Source organism: Rhinoderma darwinii, unplaced genomic scaffold (genome assembly GCF_050947455.1).
Source record: "Rhinoderma darwinii isolate aRhiDar2 unplaced genomic scaffold, aRhiDar2.hap1 Scaffold_69, whole genome shotgun sequence".
Taxonomy (NCBI): domain Eukaryota; kingdom Metazoa; phylum Chordata; class Amphibia; order Anura; family Rhinodermatidae; genus Rhinoderma; species Rhinoderma darwinii.
In genome coordinates, this window is record NW_027464249.1 from 2,654,720 (window position 1) to 2,677,566 (window position 22,847).

General features: G+C 43.4%; 1 long non-coding RNA gene across 3 annotated transcripts in view; it reads left to right on the plus strand.

Moving 5' to 3' along the window:
• Positions 1-11,261: 11,261 nt before the first annotated feature.
• LOC142728756 (uncharacterized) overlaps positions 11,262-22,847 on the plus strand; it is a 443,369-nt gene continuing 431,783 nt past the window's right edge. Inside the window, exons 1-2 of one of the 3 annotated variants that reach the window (XR_012877744.1) lie at positions 11,262-11,360; positions 19,813-19,983. This is a non-coding gene — a long non-coding RNA (uncharacterized LOC142728756). Of the gene's footprint in view, positions 11,361-17,358; positions 17,626-19,557; positions 19,984-22,847 lie in introns of those variants that run through there. The other 2 variants (XR_012877745.1, XR_012877743.1) reach the window with 2 other exon arrangements.

Here is a 22,847-nt window from a genome sequence, read left to right on the forward strand (position 1 = left end):
ATAGCGGAGTCGACTACAGAACGGAACGGTGATGTGAACAGGCCCTTATTGAACATCATTGTTATAAACTGCAAGGTCTCATAATGCTACAGGCAATTGTGTAGTAAATATCCCTATATTGCCCCAGCTATAAATACTAGTAAAATGACCAGGGCAACGTGTATCCAAAATTCAAACACAAAAATGAAAGAACAATGTCAGTGTTCAAACTTGTGTCAGGGCTCCTTTAATGGCTCTTTACAGTCAGTATAGTAACACATGCGGCACTTTACAGTTAGTATAGTAACACATGCGGCACTTTACAGTCAGTATAGTAACGCACGCTGCACTTTACAGTTAGTATAGTAACACATGCGGCACTTTACAGTCAGTATAGTAACACATGCGGCACTTTACAGTCAGTATAGTAACACATGCGGCACTTTACAGTCAGTATAGTAACACATGCTGCACTTTACAGTCAGTATAGTAACACATGCTGCACTTTACAGTCAGTATAGTAACGCACGCTGCACTTTACAGTCAGTATAGTAACACACGCGGCACTTTACAGTCAGTATAGTAACGCACACTGCACTTTACAGTCAGTATAGTAACGCATGCTGCACTTTACAGTCAGTATAGTAACGCACGCTGCACTTTACAGTCAGTATAGTAACGCACGCTGCACTTTACAGTCAGTATAGTAACACATGCTGCTCTTTACAGTCAGTATAGTAACACATGCGGCACCTTACAGTCAGTATAGTAACACACGCGGCACTTTACAGTCAGTATAGTAACGCACGCTGCACTTTACAGTCAGTATAGTAACGCACGCTGCACTTTACAGTCAGTATAGTAACGCACGCTGCACTTTACAGTCAGTATAGTAACGCATGCGGCACTTTACAGTCAGTATAGTAACGCACGCTGCACTTTATAGTCAGTATAGTAACGCATGCGGCACTTTACAGTCAGTATAGTAACGCACGCTGCACTTTACAGTCAGTATAGTAACGCACGCTGCACTTTACAGTCAGTATAGTAACACATGCGGCACTTTACAGTCAGTATAGTAACACATGCGGCACTTTACAGTCAGTATAGTAACACATGCTGCACTTTATAGTCAGTATAGTAACGCATGCGGCACTTTACAGTCAGTATAGTAACGCACGCTGCACTTTATAGTCAGTATAGTAACACATGCGGCACTTTACAGTCAGTATAGTAACGCACGCTGCACTTTACAGTCAGTATAGTAACGCACGCTGCACTTTACAGTCAGTATAGTAACGCACGCTGCACTTTACAGTCAGTATAGTAACGCACGCTGCACTTTACAGTCAGTATAGTAACACATGCTGCTCTTTACAGTCAGTATAGTAACACATGCGGCACTTTACAGTCAGTATAGTAACACATGCGGCACTTTACAGTCAGTATAGTAACACACGCTGCACTTTACAGTCAGTATAGTAACACATGCGGCACTTTACAGTCAGTATAGTAACACACGCTGCACTTTACAGTCAGTATAGTAACACACGCTGCACTTTACAGTCAGTATAGTAACGCACGCTGCACTTTACAGTCAGTATAGTAACGCACGCTGCACTTTACAGTCAGTATAGTAACGCACGCTGCACTTTACAGTCAGTATAGTAACACATGCTGCTCTTTACAGTCAGTATAGTAACACATGCGGCACTTTACAGTCAGTATAGTAACACATGCGGCACTTTACAGTCAGTATAGTAACACACGCTGCACTTTACAGTCAGTATAGTAACGCACGCTGCACTTTACAGTCAGTATAGTAACACATGCTGCTCTTTACAGTCAGTATAGTAACACATGCTGCACTTTACAGTCAGTATAGTAACGCACGCTGCACTTTACAGTCAGTATAGTAATACATGCGGCACTTTACAGTCAGTATAGTAACACATGCGGCACTTTACAGTCAGTATAGTAACACATGCGGCACTTTACAGTCAGTATAGTAACACATGCGGCACTTTACAGTCAGTATAGTAATACATGCGGCACTTTACAGTCAGTATAGTAACACATGCGGCACTTTACAGTCAGTATAGTAACACATGCTGCTCTTTACAGTCAGTATAGTAACACATGCGTCACTTTACAGTCAGTATAGTAACACATGCAGCACTTTACAGTCAGTATAGTAACACACGCTGCACTTTACAGTCAGTATAGTAACACATGCGGCACTTTACAGTCAGTATAGTAACGCATGCTGCACTTGCTTTCTGTCCACGTCTGTTGGATCTGTACAACCAATCCGTAATATTTGTAAACCGAAACTGCACAGACCAGACTAGGAATGAATGTGATCATCGAGCCAGTAATATAATCTGAAAACTATTCACTGCATGTTCAGGTCTTAAAGGGGTTGTCCCAAGATTAAATGTTATCCCCTGTCTACAGGATAGGAGATAACATGCTGATCAGTGGGGGTCCCTCGTACCCGAGTTAATGACGCTGCAGGTCAAGCATACACCCTGCCGCTCCAGTTACTCAGGGGTACAAGGGACCACCGTTCCGGTTATCAGTGGGGGTCCCAGTGGTCAGACCCCCACCGATCAGCATGTTATGTCCTGTCCTGTAGACAGGGGATAACATTTAATCTTGGAACAACCCCTTTAACTGCAAGGGGCAAAAATGTATATTTAGAAAAAAAGGCATATGGAACAGAAGCAAAGCAAAAAATAAACTGCGCACAACCTATAAATAAATATGTACCAGCAGTGTATATACCGCACAGATCCATATATAGCAGCAGTGTATATACCGCACAGATCCATATATAGCAGCAGTGAATATACCGCACATATAAATATATACCAGCAGTGTATATACCGCACATATAAATATATACCAGCAGTGTATATACCACACAGATCCATATATAGCAGCAGTGTATATACCGCACAGATCCATATATAGCAGCAGTGAATATACCGCACAGATCCATATATAGCAGCAGTGTATATACCGCACAGATCCATATATAGCAGCAGTGAATATACCGCTCTGATCCATATATACCAGCAGTGTATATACTGCACATATAAATATATACCAGCAGTGTATATACCGCACAGATCCATATATAGCAGCAGTGAATATACCGCACAGATCCATATATAGCAGCAGTGTATATACCGCTCTGATCCATATATAGCAGCAGTGAATATACCGCACATATAAATATATACCAGTAGTGAATATACCGCACAGATCCATATATAGCAGCAGTGAATATACCGCACAGATCCATATATAGCAGCAGTGTATATACCGCTCTGATCCATATATAGCAGCAGTGTATATACCGCACAGATCCATATATAGCAGCAGTGTATATGCCGCACATATCCATATATAGCAGCAGTGAATATACCGCACAGATCCATATATAGCAGCAGTGTATATACCGCACAGATCCATATATAGCAGCAGTGAATATACCGCTCTGATCTATATATAGCAGCAGTGAATATACCGCAGATATAAATATATACCAGTAGTGAATGTTATCAGCCACAGTCCGCCCTTCTCCTCCTCCTCTCATCCAATAACATGTGGAGGCTGAGGAGAGGTGCAGAGTTGCCATACTCACTCGTTAGACGCGCTCTCTGTATCGTGGTCCGCAGGGGCGTGCGCTTCTCCGCTGCAAGCTCTGTTGTGAACTTGTGTTATTCTGCACACAGGGGCGGATATAGGATTGAAATCTAGGGCAGGGGTGGAAAAAACACAAACTGTGAACAGACCATATTTCCCCCCCTCCTCCCCCTAACACCCCCCCCCCCCTATTGAACTCTGTCACCTGTTAGCGGAAAAATCATCTGTCAGAAGTAAAAATGTTTCCCCGATGAGTACAAGAAAGCCCCACCTGGGAATTAGACTTTCTTGTACTCCACAATGGGGAAACATTTTTTCCCTCTGGCGGCTAACTTTTCAGTTGACAGGAAGCAGAGTTACATGAAGGGAACTTATTTTTCCTTGACCTCTAGTTTCTATTGTGGCGCAGGGGAGTATAAAAAAGTATAGGTTTTATATTTGTAATACTGCTAACTTTTATTTTTTTGCTATGTTCGGCTGGACCATTTAGACTAAGGGTATGTGCACACGTAGTGACCAAAAACGTCTGAAAATACCGAGCTGTTTTCAAGGGAAAACAGCCCCTGATTTTCAGACGTTTCTTGAGCAACTCGCGTTTTTCGCTGCGTTTTCGCTGCGTTTTTTACGTCCGTTTTTGGAGCTGTTTTCATTGGAGTCTATGAGAAAACGGCTCCAAAAACGTCCAAAGAAGTGTCCTGCATATAATGTATATAAGTGTCCTGCACTTTTTTGACAAGGCAGTCATTTTACGCGTCGTAGTTTGACAGCTGTCAAACGACGACGCGTAAATAACAGGTCGTCGGCACAGTACGTCGGCAAACCCATTCAAATGAATGGGCAGATGTTTACCGACGTATTGGAGCCGTATTTTCAGACGTAAAACGAGGCATAATACGCCTCGTTTACGCCTGAAAATAGGTCGTGTGAACCCAGCCTCAGTCATAGATTAGTTGGACTGCTTCGATAATGTACGTTTTTTTATTTTTATAAAATGGTGAAAGAGGGTTGTGCGGGGGAGTTTTTATTTCAATAAAAAATGTTTTCTTATGTCTTTGTTTTTTTTTTTAATTATATTGCCGGCCGGCCTTAGGTTGGATGGCGCACTGTGCGGGGGACTCTATTGCTGCCCTCTACAAATACAGGCAAATATACACATATATATATATATATACACACACACACACACACACAGACACACACACACACACACACAGACATGTATACACATATATACACACATAGACGGACCCAAGGCATGTATACATATACAGACACATATATACACACACACACACACACACACACACACACACACACACACACACATACAAAGCATGTATACATATAGAGACACATATATACACACACACACATAGCATGTATACATATAGAGACACATATATATATATACACACACACACACACACACACACACACACACACACACAAAGCATGTATACATATAGAGACACATATACACACACACACACATAGACAGACAGTCAGACACAAGGCATGTATACATATATATACACACACACACACACACACACACAAAGCATGTATACATATAGAGACACATATACACACACACACACAGACAATCAGACACAAGGCATGTATGCATATACAGACATATATATATATACACACACACACACACACACACACATACACACACAGACAGACAGACACAAGGCATGTATACACATACCAACACATAGACGGACCCAAGGCATGTATACATATACAGACACACATATACACACACACACACACACACACACACACACACACACACAGCATGTATACATATAGAGACACATATATACACACACACATACACAGACAATCAGACACAAGGCATGTATACATATAGACACATATATATATATACACACACACACACACACACACACACACACACACACACACAAAGCATGTATACATATAGAGACACATATATACACACACACACATACACAGACAATCAGACACAAGGCATGTATGCATATACAGACACATATATATACACACACACACACACACACACACACACACACACACAGACAAAGCATGTATACATATAGAAACACATATATACACACACAGACATACACAGACAGTCAGACACAAGGCATGTATACATATATATACACACACACACACACACACACACACACACACACACACACACACAAAGCATGTATACATATAGAAACGCATATATACACACACATAGACAGACAGTCAGACACAAGGCATGTATACATATATACACACTCACAGGAACTTACCATCTCTCCAGCTGCACAGGTTTCTTGCAGGTCGGACTGTGGTCGGAGCTTCCTCCTCTGCACTTGCTTCCTCTGCTTCCTCAGTGTGTGTAACGAGGAGCAGAGAATATAGAGTCCAAAGCACGGCCTGCACAGTTGCGGCCCCTACATGGTGGGAGGATGCAGCACCATGTCGCACACCTCTAAGGCTGCCCAATGCAGTCAGTCAGATGCCCCCCTCTTGTCAGTATGGTAGCAGCCCATCACTTTTAAATTAGTGAGGGCAGGAGGCTGAGCGCAGTAATTGGCACTCTGCCGCTCTAGTCTTTATCAACGACTCAGCCTCCTGTCCTCAACTCATTACTTACCAGCTGCTCTTCTTTTCTTCAGGAGAGAGCGTTCAGGCCGCTCCTCCCGAAGTCCTCCAGGTTCCCTATGCTCCTCTCTCGCGGCGCGTGCAGCGTCACAGAGGGGGAGTGTACTAGCAGACGTGCGCCTATCGTGCTGCACGTCTACTAGGTAAAGTACTCTCCCCTGCCTTCCCCACGCATCCCCCCTGGCCCTGCCACAATATGCCGCCCCCCGTTATTAGCTCGGTGGCGCCGCCTGAGGCCGCTGCCTCACCTCGCCTAATGGCAGGTGCGGCCCTGCCTATGGCCATTGGATAATTGCACTATGTGGCGCCGTGTGTTGTTTTTTCTCCCTATCTAGTATATAGCACTAACATATTCTTCAGTGCAGTACAGAGATTGTCACCATTTACATCATTCCCTGCCCCCAATGGAGCTCACAGTCTCATTGGAGCTCATCCGATCTCAGACACACACCCTGGGGCCAGTTTTATATGTTTTTAAAGTGTGGGAGGAAACCCGAGTACCCGGAAGAAAATCCACGCAAATCCAGGAAGAACATACAAGCTCACATTGAATCCAGGACCCCAGCACTGCTGCTGTTTCTGGTTTTTTATATAAACAATTGACGCTGCTTGCCCTGATCTGTGTTCAGAACATATGTGCATGTTTCCAAAGTCTTCAGATAGGCTACTAACATTGTATACAAAAAAGCAAAAAGAGGTTATGGCTAACCCATACCCCCAATAGTACCCGAAAAAGCAATGTAAATACAGCACGGTGCCATTTCTGAAGACATAATAAACCAAAAAGAAAAGAAAAAGAAAAAAGATCCAGAAATATATACAGGCACTCTCAGGTATAAACAATTCATATAAAAATCACATTTATTTAAACCTCCGAATAATTCCAGATATATCAATATATACATACAAATATTATATAAAAAAATCTCCTGACCATAAGAGATGGATAACAAGTGATCTAATACACCAAAACATGTAGATAAATTCTCTCATATGCTACATTTGTTCTCACTAAGCATAGGGACAAAAAAGAAGAAAAAATAATCTGAACAGTCACTGGGTTGTGTTCACACTTGCGTTTTTTGACAAAATAAATTTTATCATTTCAAGGTGGCCACCATTCCTATTCGCAATGGGTAGCATTCTTTTTTGAGTAGTAAACTCCTATGCGTAGGAGATTTAGACTTAGGAAATAAATGGTCCTATGGAACATGATCTGTTTTAACGGCAGATTTGTATGATATTAAGCTCTTCCCTCCTATTTCATGCAGCCTTATATTTTAAGGATGATAGATAGTTATAGGCAGTCTATTCAATAGACACAAGATCTCAATAGATCCCACTCCATCCTCTTTATTCAAGGGCGAATGATTTTCCCAGACTTTATCTGGAGGCTTATGTATTTACCTCTGATGTTCAGGTCAGCCTCTGTGATCCATATGCGAGAGCAGTCCATTCATAAGTGGGACGGAAAGACCTTCCAAAGAGAAGTCCCAGGCTGTGTAATCATCCGTATAACAGACCACTTCCGAACTCCACTGTAAAACCGGATGGCCGGCGACTTTCTCCTTTTCAACGTCCACTCAGTCCACAACGTGCGCGAGGAGATACACAGTCCAATTTGGAGACACGATATGGAAGGAGACACCATGTGAATAGAAGTTCACTCATTTACCGGCATATGCTCTTGCCCTCCCGGACTGTGTATCTCCTCGCGCACGTTGTGGACTGAGTGGACGTTGAAAAGGAGAAAGTCGCCGGCCATCCGGTTTTACAGTGGAGTTCGGAAGTGGTCTGTTATACGGATGATTACACAGCCTGGGACTTCTCTTTGGAAGGTCTTTCCGTCCCACTTATGAATGGACTGCTCTCGCATATGGATCACAGAGGCTGACCTGAACATCAGAGGTAAATACATAAGCCTCCAGATAAAGTCTGGGAAAATCATTCGCCCTTGAATAAAGAGGATGGAGTGGGATCTATTGAGATCTTGTGTCTATTGAATAGACTGCCTATAACTATCTATCATCCTTAAAATATAAGGCTGCATGAAATAGGAGGGAAGAGCTTAATATCATACAAATCTGCCGTTAAAACAGATCATGTTCCATAGGATCATTTATTTCCTAAGTCTAAATCTCCTACGCATAGGAGTTTACTACTCAAAAAAGAATGCTACCCATTGCGAATAGGAATGGTGGCCACCTTGAAATGATAAAATTTATTTTGTCAAAAAACGCAAGTGTGAACACAACCCAGTGACTGTTCAGATTATTTTTTCTTCTTTTTTGTCCCTATGCTTAGTGAGAACAAATGTAGCATATGAGAGAATTTATCTACATGTTTTGGTGTATTAGATCACTTGTTATCCATCTCTTATGGTCAGGAGATTTTTTTATATAATATTTGTATGTATATATTGATATATCTGGAATTATTCGGAGGTTTAAATAAATGTGATTTTTATATGAATTGTTTATACCTGAGAGTGCCTGTATATATTTCTGGATCTTTTTTCTTTTTCTTTTCTTTTTGGTTTACTAACATTGTATAATGAACTCGTTAGTGACTACCAATATGCGGCCACTAACAGGCTTTATTCTGATTCATGGGCCTTTCTATGGCACTGCATCAGAATAAATCGGAGTCGCCGGGAGCAGTTAGATCGCTTTGCTCTCAGCTACTGTAGGTATCTGAGGGCTGGGAGCAGACAAGCTTGAGCGGGCGGGATCGAAATCATCATCGATCCCGTCCTTTTAACCCCTCAGATGTGGCGGTCACCACATCTGAGTGGTTTTAGAGGGAGGGGGCTCCCTCTCTCACCCCACCAGCACACCCACGATGCGATCGGTGGAAAAAAGAGGCCCCCAGGTCTGCCTCTAATGAATGCCAGAGACATGGCCTAACAGATGCCTGTCAGTGTAAAACTGACAGGCAATAATACACTACAGTACAGAAGTATTGCAATGTATTATGAAAGCAATCAAATGATCGCATAGTAAAGTCCCCTAGTGGGACTAAAAAAAAGTTTAAAAAAAAGCTTAATAAATGTAATTAATAAATAAAAACCTCAATTAAAAAACAATTAAAAACCCACTTCTTCCCCTAAAAAACGGACGCGTTTGTAACGACCCCAACTATAAATCTATTACATTATTTAACCCTCTACGGCCAGCACTATAAAAAATAAAGTAAAAAACAATTTGCTAGAATTGCTGTTTTCTGTTCATCCTGCCTTCAAAAACGTTTGATACAAAGTGATCAAAAAGTCGCATGTACTCCAAAATGGTACAAATAAAAACTACAAGTAATCCCACAAAAAAAAAATCCCTCATACAGCTGCATCGCTCATACAGCTGCATCGGCTGAAAAATATAAAAAGGAATGGCTCTAACAATATGGCGACACAAAAACAAATAATTTTTTAAAAAAAAAGTGTTTTTACTGTGTAAAGCCCCATGCACACGACCGTACATTTCATCCGTAATTAACGACTGTAATTACAGACCCATTCATTTCTTTTGCCAATAGTCACCGTCCCGTATATTTATGGGAAGGTGCTCGGGCCATAGGAAGCTTCTGTAAAAAATAGGACATGTGTAATTTTTTTATTTTACAGACCATGCTCCCATACTTTATAATGGGAGCATGGCCTGCAAATGAGGACGACTGTCCGTGGCCGGCCGTAGCCGTAATCACGGACTGGGATTACAGCCGTGTGCAGCGGGCCTAAAAGTAGTAAAACATAAGAAAACTTTTATTTCTATTCCCCCCCAAAAAAGTTAATAACAGCTAATCAATAAATTATATGTACCCCAAAATAGTACTATTAAAAAATACAACTTGTCCCGCAAAAAACAAGTCCCTATGTTTGCTATGTCGATGCAAAGATAAAAAAGTTATAGCTCTTTGAATGCCACAATGGTAAAACGTAAAAAACTGCTTGGTGATTAAGGCCTAAAATAGGCTGGTCACTAAGGGGTTAAACACACTATCGTACAGCCGGCATTATGTGATCCACCTTGTCTGAAACTGCTGTAATAGTGACCTGTTCTGGTTTGGAAAGGAACACATTGTAAACATGCAAAATACAATCTATATGATCTGTCATGCAGCAAAGAGAAGCCCCATCAGCCATAGTCTATGTTCACACAGGGAGTCTTTTCTGCCTTCAAATCAGCAACACAAATCTGCATCGCACCCCTGAGGATTTTGAAGCTGATTTTTACTTGGATTTAACCATGGATTTGTCATGGCAAGGGTCAAATACAAATTCTTCCACCTTTCCGCAGCAGAATAGAACATGCTGTGGATTTTCAAGTCTGCAAGCCCCAACAACCCTGCTGATTTATTCTGCAATGTGTGAATGAGGTTTGGAAAACTTGCAATGCAAGTTGCTGCAGATTTTTGGTGAAGAATCTTTGCAGAAAATCTGGAACAAATACACCCCCGGGTGAACATAGAACAAAAAATCCTAGCAAGGAATATTCTAATCTACTGTATGGCGTCTGTCGCTGCACAACAATGACACATTAGGACACATTGAGAAATAAATATTTGTAAACATCTTGGCATGGACTGCGACCATTTCTTAGGCCCGGGCATCGCCATGTTCTGGCTGGTTCAGGACCCGGTAGTAAAAGATTGAGAAGCCGTGGTCTCGATCACTGGGAATTTGCCATTAAAAACTGCCACATACAGTTGTTGAAAATGAATAGACTGGGAACATTTTCATGATGGGATTTCCCTTCCTTACACATTATAATATCTGCTTTGTTTGATTTGGATGAAAATACTGTCCCAAAAGATTATTGATAAAAATGATATTTGTCCAGTTTTAAAGATAATTCCTGAAAGACAATTGGCTGCAGTGAAGAGGTCATGTGACAGACATGTCTGGCAGTGATTGGCTGTATGATTTGGACTGGTTGGTAAGACCGTTGGCCAACTGCCATGATCAGTTGAGTTGTAACGACTCTTCCAGTGACTGGTGATCTCTGAGGAGAATGTCCTGCACATGATTTCCTTTCATATGTACCTGGTTGTGACTGCTCAGATCTCCTGGTCATCTATCGGTAAGCGCTACTCTGAACACACTACACACAGCACAATATAGTCACACTATGCAGTGTAGCACAACAGATGGGGCTGAACTGTTCAGTTGTTGCTTTAATGTTAAGCAGCCATGTGACTAACTGACAGTTAGGCTGCCCATGCACCCTGCAGCTGAACAATGGTGGCTGCCGGGTGACAAAACCCAGACGCTTTTATTTGCGGATTTACTAATCAGTTCTTGGCTACGCGACATCTCCTGCTGTTTGGCGGCAGCGGGTACAGGCAGCTTTGTACTTTATCTCTACATGACATGGATAACAGATCTTAGACAATAACAAAATAAATCCCATGTTTTTATGTATTCTCGTTAATGACAGATTTACAAATATTTGCTTCCCCCTCTATTTAAATTGGCCTGCGCAGAAGCCCGCAGGACGCCTATTAGAAAGTGTATTCCTTGTATGTCTTACCGGTACCATGTTGGGGTCCACATAATGATTCTTTTCATCTCCACATTTCCATGTTTTTTGTTTTTTCATCGACACCGCCTTATAAAGGCCTATTTAGTGCGGGATGAGGTGTATTTTTTAATCTTACCATTTTGGGGCACATAAATGTATTGAACAACTTTTAGTCTTGTTTTTATAGAATTCAATGGTCAGTACAAATGACATGACTTTGTTCTGGAGGTCGTCACAATTATGGCGATAGCAAACATATCCAGTTATTTTGTGTTTTATTCGTTTTGCACAATAAAAACTTTTAAAAACACTTCATTCTGAGAATGAAACTTTTTTTTCACCATTGTTTTTTGATGAGTTGTTTTTGCTGTTTTGGGAGGCGAGATTATAGCAATTCTGACATTGTTTTTTCCGTCATTCCCTGTGCAGGATAAATAATGTTGTATTTTTATAGTACAGGTCGCTACAGACGCCACGATACCAATCTTGTACTGTCAGGCATTTTGTAAGGGAAACTAGTTTCTTTTTTCATTTTTCTATAAACTTCATGAAACTTTTTTTTTACGTTTTTATTTTAGTCCTACTGCGGGATTTTAACATACAATATGCTGATTGCTAATATAATACATTGCAATACTTCTGAATGAAATTTACAGCCTGAAACTTAGTGCAAGTTTTATAACTCCAGGAAACCGCTAACGTGTAAAACTCATAAAGGTGTCCACCGATATCCTAACACTATAGGGCCCATATAGCTGCATTTAGGTGAATGGAACGGGCACTATAGCATCGCAGAGCCCTGTTCCGTTGACCTATATGTTGAAACTATACGGATCCCAAGCAATAGCCAGTGCCCGCCCCCACTCATACTAGCCCCTCCCACTCTGTATTTTCCCTCCTTACAGTGACAAGGGTGTCTCTGTATGTTTGAGGAGGTAGAGCTTTGATTGAGGGTAGGAGTCTTGAGTGCCTGCCACCAGTCTGAAGCCAGCCCTGTACAGCAGTGCCCGCCCCCACTCATACTAGCCCCTCCCACTCTGTCTTTTCCCTCAGTGACAAGGGTGTCTCTGTATGTTTGTGGAGGTAGAGCTTTGATTGAGGCAGGAGTCTTGAGTGCCTGCCACCAGTCTGAAGCCAGCCCTGTACAGCAGTGCCAGCCCAGCCAGCAGAAGAAGCTGAAGAGTAGGCAGTGCCTGCTTGTCACCCTGTGCTACCCCGCTACCCTACAGAGCCAGTGGCCATCTTTCGTGCCCCCTTTCCTCACAGAGCCCCACTGTAAGGAAGTGGCCCCGGGCAGGTGGTGAAGTAAGGGTTAATGCAGGTGTTTAATAAGGTGTTTAATAAGCCCTCATACCACTTAATCGACGGAAAAATAAAAAAGTTATGGCTCTCGGAATTTGGCCATACAAAATGAATTGTATTTTTTACACTTAGGTTTTTAAAAGTAGTAAAATATAGAAAAAACGATATATATTTGGTATCGCCGTAATCGTATTGACGCACAGTATAAAGTTAACATGTTGTTTTAATTGCACAGTGAATTCCGTAAAAACGATGCGCAAAAAAACATGGAGGAATCACTGTAAATTTACTACTCCACAAATAATTTTTTTCCCGTTTCCTAGAACATTACATTTAATGGTGCCACGAAAAACTACAACTCGTTCCGCAAAAATCAAGCCCTCATAGGACAATATAGACGCAAAAAAAAAAAGTTATGGCTTTCGGAAGGTGGGGAGAAAAAAAACGAAAATTAAAATCTGAAAGTTGTTTACGACGGAAAGGGGTTAATGTTTGCTCCACTATGTGGTCAGAATATCTAATAAAATACATTTTGCACAGATCTGCCATTTATTTAGGGCCCTAAGCAGGGTTGCCAACTTGGCAAATTGGGCTGCTTTCTTTGCAGCCTGGCAGTTTTTCATCTTATAAACCTGCCAAAAACTTGTTCAGCAGGTGGTCTTTGGGCAAGTTGTGAAAGATTTACTTGTTAGGGTATGTTCACACGAGGGCGTCCGTAACGGCTGAAATTACGGCTATGTTTCAGCCTGAAAACATCCCCGTAATTTCAGCCGTAACGGCATGTGCAGGCGCTTGAACGCCGCGTCCATTACGGACGTAATTGGCGCTGCTATTCATTGGAGTCAATGAATAACGGCTCCAAATACGGCCAAAGAAGTGACAGGTCACTTCTTTGACGCGGGCGTCAATTTACGTGCCGTTATTTGACAGCGGCTCGTAAATTACGCCTCGTGTGAACAGACAAACGTCTGCCCATTGCTTTCAATGGGCAGATGTTTGTCAGCGCTATCGAGGCACTATTTTCGGACGTAATTCGGGGCAAAAACGCCCGAATTACGTCCGTAATTAGTGTTTGTGAACATACCCTTATATAGAAGACATAGAACAAGTACAGCCAGCAGGTGGCAGCATCTCCAACAAAGAGTCTACTCTGCAAGTGACGCTTCCTCTTGCGTAGGCCTCATGCACACGACCGTAAAAACTCCCGTTATTACGGGTCGTAATCACGACCCGTAATAACGGGCTCATAGACTTCTATTGGCGACGGGTGCCTTCCCGTTTTCTCACGGGAAGGTGCCCGTTTCGTTAAAAAAGATAGAACATGTCCTATTTCTGGCCGTAATAACGGCACGGACAGTCCATAGAAGTCTATGGAGCTCTCGTAATAACGGGTGGCTACATGTGTGCACCCGTCATTACGGCAGCGTTGCTAAGCGACGTCAGTAAATAGTCACTGTCCAGGGAGCTGAAAGAGTTAACTGATCGGCAGTAACTCTTTCAGCACCCTGGACAGTGACTACCGATCAGTATAAACCTGTAAAAAATAAAAATAAAAGACGTTCATACTTACCGGCAACTTCCTGCTTCCTCCAGTCCGGTCTCCCGCCCGTTGCCTTGGTGACGCGTCCCTCTCGACATCCGGCCCGACGTCCTGGATGACGTTTCAGGCCATGTGATCGCTGCAGCCAATCACAGGTCAATCACAGGCTGCAGCGGTCACATGGACTGCCGCGTCATCCAGGGATGTCGGGCTGGATGTGAAGAGAGGGACGCGTCACCAAGACAACGGCCGGGTAAGTATGAATTTCTTTAACTTTTATTACAGAAAAGGCTGTCCCTTCTCTCTATCCTGCACTGATAGAGAGAAGGGGCTGCCGATTAGTGCAGTGCTATTTTGCCGCCAAAAACGTGCTCGTAAATACGGGTGGAATACGTGTGACACCGGACCCATATTTACGAGCACGGGTTCGTAAATACTGGTGCAAAACGGGTGGAATACGTGTGACACCGGACCCGTATTTACGCCAGTACTTACGGGTGGGAAAAAATACGGTCGTGTGCATGAGGCCTTAGATTGGATTCACCATAAAACAAGGTAAATTATGCTGGCGGCTGTCACTATATTTGGAGCACTGTGATTGTCAGTGTCTGGGGGCGCTGTGGCTGTCACTGTATTTGGAGCACTGTGATTGTCAGTGTCTGGGGGCGCTGTGGCTGTCACTGTATTTGGGGACACTGTGGCTGTTACTGTATTTGGGGACACTGTGGCTGTTACTGTATTTGGGGACACTGTCTGTCTGTAATCGGGTGCACTGTGGCTGTCACTGTAATCGGGTGCACTGTGGCTGTCACTGTAATCGGGTGCACTGTGGCTGTCACTGTAATCGGGTGCACTGTGGCTGTCACTGTAATCTGGGGCACCGTGGCTGTCACTGTAGTGGAAGACACTGGCTGTAATTGGATTTGTATACACTGTGGTTACTACTGTATTTGGGGACACTGTGGCTGTTACTGTATTTGGGGACACTGTGGCTGTCACTGTATGTAGGGCACTGTGACTGTTAGTATATTTGGAGACACTGGCTGTCTCTGTAATCGGGGACACTGTGGCTTTCACTGTATTTGGGGACACTGTGGCTGTTACTGTATTTGGGGACACTGTCTGTCTGTAATCGGGTGCACTGTGGCTGTCACTGTAGTGGAAGACACTGGCTGTCTCTGTAATCGGGGACACTGTGGCTGTCACTGTATTTAGGGCACTGTGACTGTTAGTATATTTGGAGGCACTGGCTGTCTCTGTAATCGGGGACACTGTGGCTTTCACTGTATTTGGGGACACTGTGGCTGTTACTGTATTTGGGGACACTGGCTGTCTGTAATCGGGTGCTCTGTGGCTGTTACTGTATTTGGGGACACTGTGGCTGTTACTGTATTTGGGGACACTGTAGCTGTTACTGTATTTGGGGACACTGTCTGTCTGTAATCGGGTGCTCTGTGGCTGTCACCGTAATCGGGTGCACTGTGGCTGTCACTGTAATCGGGGACACTGTGGCTGTCACTGTATTTGGGGACACTGTGGCTGTTACTGTATTTGGGGACACTGTCTGTCTGTAATCGGGGGCTCCGTGGCTGTCACTGTAGTGGAAGACACTGGCTGTCATTGGATTTGGATACACTGTGGTTACTACTGTATTTGAGGACGTCTTGCAGTCACTTTGTATGCTAAAACCACATCCTATGTACATGTAATAAAGTAGATCATCTGTTTTTTACAATCATTTATGAAGTGTATGTTTGTGATGTAAACATTGGACTACTTTCGATTTTAGTTTTGATCTTCAGACTTTGCAACTTTATGATGCTCCACAGAGGAGACTGTGAGAACGTGGGGGAAATTTATGAAGGGCATCACCCCAGTTTTCTGGCATTAAAAAGTCCAAAATTATGGCGCACACCCTATTGCCGAATTATTTGCGATTTATTTGTTGTTTTGAAACGCTCTTGCAACTTTAAAAAAAATGGGAGCGGCTTGGCAGGAGGGGCGGGGCCTCCCACGGTGCAAAAGATTGACTACAATTTACGTCACAAACCGGATTTGACTCTGTGGGACACGGCCAGCCGAAGATGCAACAAATTTATTAAAGGGGTTGTCCAGTTTTTATTTGTTTCATTTATTTATAGAATAGGAAATCATACAGTTTTCTAATATTCATGTATTAGACATTCTGCTCTCATACCTTTCTCATATCAGTGCAGTTGTCACTGTAAAAATCAATAAATAATAATAGTATAGTCCATAGTAATGCATCCATGGACTAACTGAAGTGACTAAATACGGGGAGAGTCATGTGATACATTCACGCACGCGCACACACCATGTGACCCCCAGCATTCAGGTAACACTGTCCAGGTATCTAACCCGTCAATAGCATTTTACTGAGGAACAGAGGTTAGGCCTCATGCACACGACCATCATTTTTATCCGCAATTACGGATCCATAATTGCAGATAAAAATACTGACACATTAATTTCTATGGCCCACGGACACCTTCCCATATATTTACAGGGAGGTGTATGGGCCGTAGAAATGAACCGCAAAATATAGGACTATTTTTTGAATTTACGGACCGTGCTCCTATACTTTATAATGGCAGCACGGCCCGCAAACATGGGTGACAGTCCGCGGCCATCCGTGCCCGTAATTACGGACCGTGCACATGGCTACGACCGTGTGCATGAGACCTTATAAGTATTCCCTCTTCCAGCAGCCTCTCATCATGTCTGTCAGGGTCTGTGTAACATATCTGTCTCCTCTATGTGTTTTGTTTTTTTCTAAAACAGCTAACTTTATTAACAACATGATAACATTACCTAGAGACAGGCAGACATTTTAAATATCACCTAGAGACAGGCGGCCATTTTAGTAAATACACGAACAGTGATGTGGTTGGTCATCATTATTCTACCATTAGTCCTATTCACTTAGCCCATGGATGTGTCCTCTATGCGGTCCCAACACATGTATGTCATGTTAATGCTAGGTGTCACATGATGTATGTGTGTGTATGTAGAGGGGAGGGTCACATGACTGCCACCATGTTTAGTCATATTCAGTTATCCCGTGGATACATTACATAGGATCTGTGCCTCTACCATTCTGCTGTGAGACTGCAAGGACATTCACCAACTTAAAACCAACTTGCCATTGGCCTATTACACCATTATTTTACCTTAAATAAAACCAAAGACACCTTGTGTGGTAAAGTGGAAGTGGCCACAGCTTTATTATGTAAATATTTCTCTATTTAACCCCTTCCCGACATTTTGCCGTATCCTGAGTCGGCGCCATCATTGCCGCATGTCAGCGGTGTATTACAGCTGACATCCCGCTGTAATGGTGGGGACCGAAATGAGCTCGATCACCGCTATTAACCCCTTAAATGCAGTGGTCAAAAACGATTGCTGCATTTAGGTTGTTTGCAGCTCATCGGAACCCCAGCAATGAAATTGCAGGGGTTCCGGTGGCTGCAATGACAACCAGAGGCCTAATTCTGGCCTCCCGGTCTGCCTAGCACGGAAACTTCCGTAAGGGTATGTAGACACGCAGTAGCAAAATACATCTGAAATTACGGCACTGTTTTCGCCTGAAAACAGCTCCTGATTTTCAGAAGTTTTTTGTAACTACTCGCGTTTTTCACGGTGTATTTTACGGACGTTATTGGAGCTGTTTTTCAATGGAGTCAATGAAAAACGGCTCCAAAAACGTCCCAAGAAGTGACATGCACTTCTTTGATGTGGGCGTCTTTTTACGCGCCGTCTTTTGACAGCGACGCGTAAAATTACACCTAGTGGGAACAGAACATCGTAAAACCCATTGAAAGCAATGGGCAGATGTTTGTAGACTTAATGGAGCCATTTTTTCAGGCGTAATTCGAGGCGTAAAACGCCCAAATTACGTCTGAAAATAGGCCGTGTGAACATACCCTAATGGCCTAAACTACAAAAATATTATTTTATTTATTCCACGCGGTGAATGGTGTAAAAAAAAAACATAAAAAAACGATACCAGAATATCGTTTTTTTGGTCACTTTGCCCTACAAATATTGGAATAAAAAGTGATCAAAAAGTCGCACGTATCCAACAATGGTACCTATATAAACTATAGCTCGTCTCGCAAAAAACAAGCCCTCATACAGCTCCGTCGACGAAAAAATGAAAAAGTTATGGTTCTCACAACTTGGCGACAGAAAAAATACATTCTTTTTACAAAAGTCATTTTATTGTGCAAAAAGTTGTAAAACATAAAAAAGTGCTATAAATTAGTTATGGCCAGAATCGTACTGACCCGCAGAATAAAGTTAACAAGTAATTTATAATGCATGGTGAACGCTGTATAAAAAAAAATAAAAAACAATGCCAGAATTGCAGTTTTTTGGTCACCTTTCCTCCCAAAAAATAGGATAAAAAGTGATCAAAAAGTCGCATGTACCCCAAAATGGTAAAAATAAAAACTATAGCTCGTCCCGCAAGGAGGGGCCCCAAACATATCTGCTGGAAGCGAGGGTGCCCGTATTATACCAGGACAACACTTTCCCATCAAAATTCCCCAAACTGCAAAGGTGCGGAGTATGGAACAAAAGGGAATAAGTAAGGACTATTTATCAGTGCGACACTGGCCTGTGCAGAAAGGATTGCTTCACAGCGTAACACACATCTATGGATTATTTTACTGGGTTTTTTAACCAGATTATTATACCACCTGACTACGTCCCTGATGTACTCTGCCCAGCTTACATGTACCCTCACGTAAACGTAAAAATACCAGCAATACTCAAGCAAAACGACTACCAAGCAAATCCACTCTCCAAAAGACAAATCGCGCTACCTCCCCTCTGAACCCTACAACGTCTATGGCCGCGGACCCTAGTTCAAACTTACCCTCTGACGGCCGAGGCCATGGACGACTGTGTTCTCGGCGGCATCTCACTCCAGGGAGACGCCGGCACTAACTTCCGGGTTCTGAGACTGTTTCCTGCAGGGCGCGCGCGCCCGCACGAGTACTGCCTTAAAGGCCCAGTACGCGTCCAGTTGTTTAAAATCAGTAATTAGCCCAGAATGCTGCTGGACTATAAAAAGGGCCCTACCCACTTGATCATTGTCGGAACGTTGTTGTATGCCTAAAGTTTGTCTTGCACATGGTCTCCTAGTGTTTTCCAGTTCCCAGTATTACCCGTTCCTGCTGCCTGTACCCTGTATCCTGTGCTACCGTGCCTCTGTGCCATCTACAGTGAGAGTCAAGTCGTGTCTTCCGCTGCATCTACTGTGCCATCTACAGTGAATGTCAAGTTGTGTCACCGCTACTGTCTACATTGCCTCAGGTACCCTTTCTGGACTATAGACATTGTATTGTACCTAGTTGGCCAGCTGCTATCCCACTACGCGATTCGGGTCAGTGGGTCCACACCCCGCGCCGTGACAGTGCCTAAATAGCTGTTTACTTCCACATATAAGGCATTTTCATACCCGGGACAACACTTTTAACAATATTTGCCACTGAAATAGCATATCTAGGGAAAAATTAAAATTTGTACTCTGCAACAATCCGCAGCGCAATCATTTATGGAAAAGTCCTGTAGGGTGAAAATACTCACTACACCCCTTAATAAATGACTGGAGGAGTGCAGTTTCCAAAATGGGGTCACTTGTCAGGGGTTTCCTTTATTATTTCACATCAGAGCCCTGCAATTGTGAACCAATACTTTGTAAATCTTCAAATTAGGCCTCAATTTTACATGGTACTCTTTCACTCCTGAGCCCTGTCAAATGTCTCAGGCAGAGTGCTAATAGTGCTCTGCCCGGGACTATGGCTCTGGGGTTTCCCCTGACACCAATGTCCATATATGTACAGTGATGTCAGGGGCTTCTCCTGAAGTGGAATCCCCAGCCAGAGCGTTGGCAATGCTCTGGCTGGGTATTCTACTCCTAGAGGGAACCCCAACGGCACTATCTACAGGGAGGGGGGCTGTGTGGCACTACCTGGGAGAGTGGGCTTTGTGGCCCTACCTGGGAGGGGGGGCTGCATGGCACTACCTGGGATGGGGGCTGTGTGGCACTACCAGGGAGGGGGCTGTGTGGCACTACCTGGGAGGGGGGCTGTGTGGCACTACCAGGGAGGGGGGGGGGTTGTGTGGCACTACCTGGGAGGAGAGGGCTGTTTGGCACTACCTGGGAGGGGGGCTGTGTGGCACTATCTACAGAGGGCACTACATTTATGGGGGTACAAACTGAGGGCATAAATTCTATATGAGGGCATAAACAGGGCCTAATGTCTACATGGGGACAAAAAAATTAAGTTTTCTGACATTTTACTGCCGCTGTGAGTTCCCCCGCAAAGGGGCTTACTAAGTCTGTGTCGCCCAAGGGCCCACATAAACCTGGAGCATGGCCTGTATATATATATATATATATATATATATATAGCTAGAACGACTAGTCACTCAGCTCTCATAGAGCAGCAACACTGTGGATCTGCAATGGTGACCAAAAGCCATATTGCCCTGATACTATCTGTTAGATACACTCAACGTATCAGAGCAGTATTGTGTGTGTTTTATATGACCAATATGCCATCCATCACTGCCCCACAGAGTTTGTTACCAATCTTTCCCAGGCGGCAGAATGCCAGATCTGCCTAGTCCTGCATTGATAAATCTACATCCCCTATATCGTAGCATTACTAGTCAGATTTGCTAATCAGGAGCCAAGAATCGCTGTGAAGCTGCGATTAATACACCTGCCTTTTTATGCAGTGATACATTTTGTATACTGTAGCTTAGCTAGCCAGATATGTCTTTCAGGATCCCAGGAAAGCTGGGTAACAAACCATGTGAAGTTGTAATAGAAACTGTAAAATACTAAATCCCCCTAAATAAATTAGGCCTTATTCACACGAACGTGTATTACGTCCGTGCTACGCGCGTGGAAATCATGCGCGTCGCACGGATTTATGTAAGTCAATGGGGCCGTTCTGACATGTCGTGATTTTCACGGCATGTGTCCGCTGCGTAAAACGCACGACATGTCCTATACTTGCCCGTGTTTCGCGCAGCACGCACACATTGAAGTCAATGGGTCCGTGCAAATCGCGCTCGGCACACGGAAGCACTTCCCGGTGCCGCACGTGATGCTCGCTACAGTAGCAAAAGAAATGAATGAAAACAGAAAAGCACCTCCTGCTTTAATGTTTGTAAACATAAAAACAGAGTGTCATAATGATGTCGGCTGCGCGAAAATCACGCAGCCACGCACCATATACAGATGCCACACTGAACTTTTGCACTCGTAAAACGGACACGTTCGTGTGAATAAGGCCTAAGACTGGGTTTCCACAGTGCAGATTTGCTGCAGATTTTTTCAGCATTTTGTAAGCCAAAGCCAGAATTGGATCAAGGAGAGCGGACCTATAAGGCCTTCCCTTATATATTTCTTCTGTTTAGGTTCAGTTCCTAGTTTTGGGATACTTGCAAAATCTGCACAGTGAGAACCCAGCTTTAGGCTACACAGCATATCCAACCTTGAACCTGCAGGGAATTCCGCCTGAAAAAGTGCACATGGTGCCGATTTTCAGTCGGAATCTCCGCTGCAGAAACACTGCTTGAAAAACAATAAAATAAGCTGATAGTTACCCCTGGCTGTTGTCATAGCAACGCCTTCTTCCGTTTCAGTGCAGCCTGGCCTCCTGGAATGATGCGGCAGCCCAATTGACCGCCACAGCTTGTGATTGGCTGCAGCAGTCACATGGGTTGAAACGTCATCCCAGGAGGCCAGGTGTCACTCAGGACAGAGAAACGCGTCACTATGACAAAGGCTGGAGGTAAGCATTAGCTTTTTTGTGAATTTTGAAGCAGAATCGCAGCGTTTCCGCCACAAAAGTGGCAACATTTGCTATTTGTTCTAGGTTTCACTTCCGCAGCAAAAAATTTAATAAATTGACCTATCAATGGCATGTCAATTTATGCTGCGGATTTGTTGCTATTTTGTTGCGGGTTTTCCTCATTGAATTTAATCAATGTGGAAAACCAGCAACAAAATAGCAACGGATCCGCAGCATAAATTGGCATGCTGAGGATTTAAAATCCGCACTGCAGGTCAATTTATGAACGTTTTTGCTGCAGATTTTTACTGTAGCGTCTGCATGAGATTTGTTCAAATCTCATTCACTGTGCTGCTACTGTAAATGCTG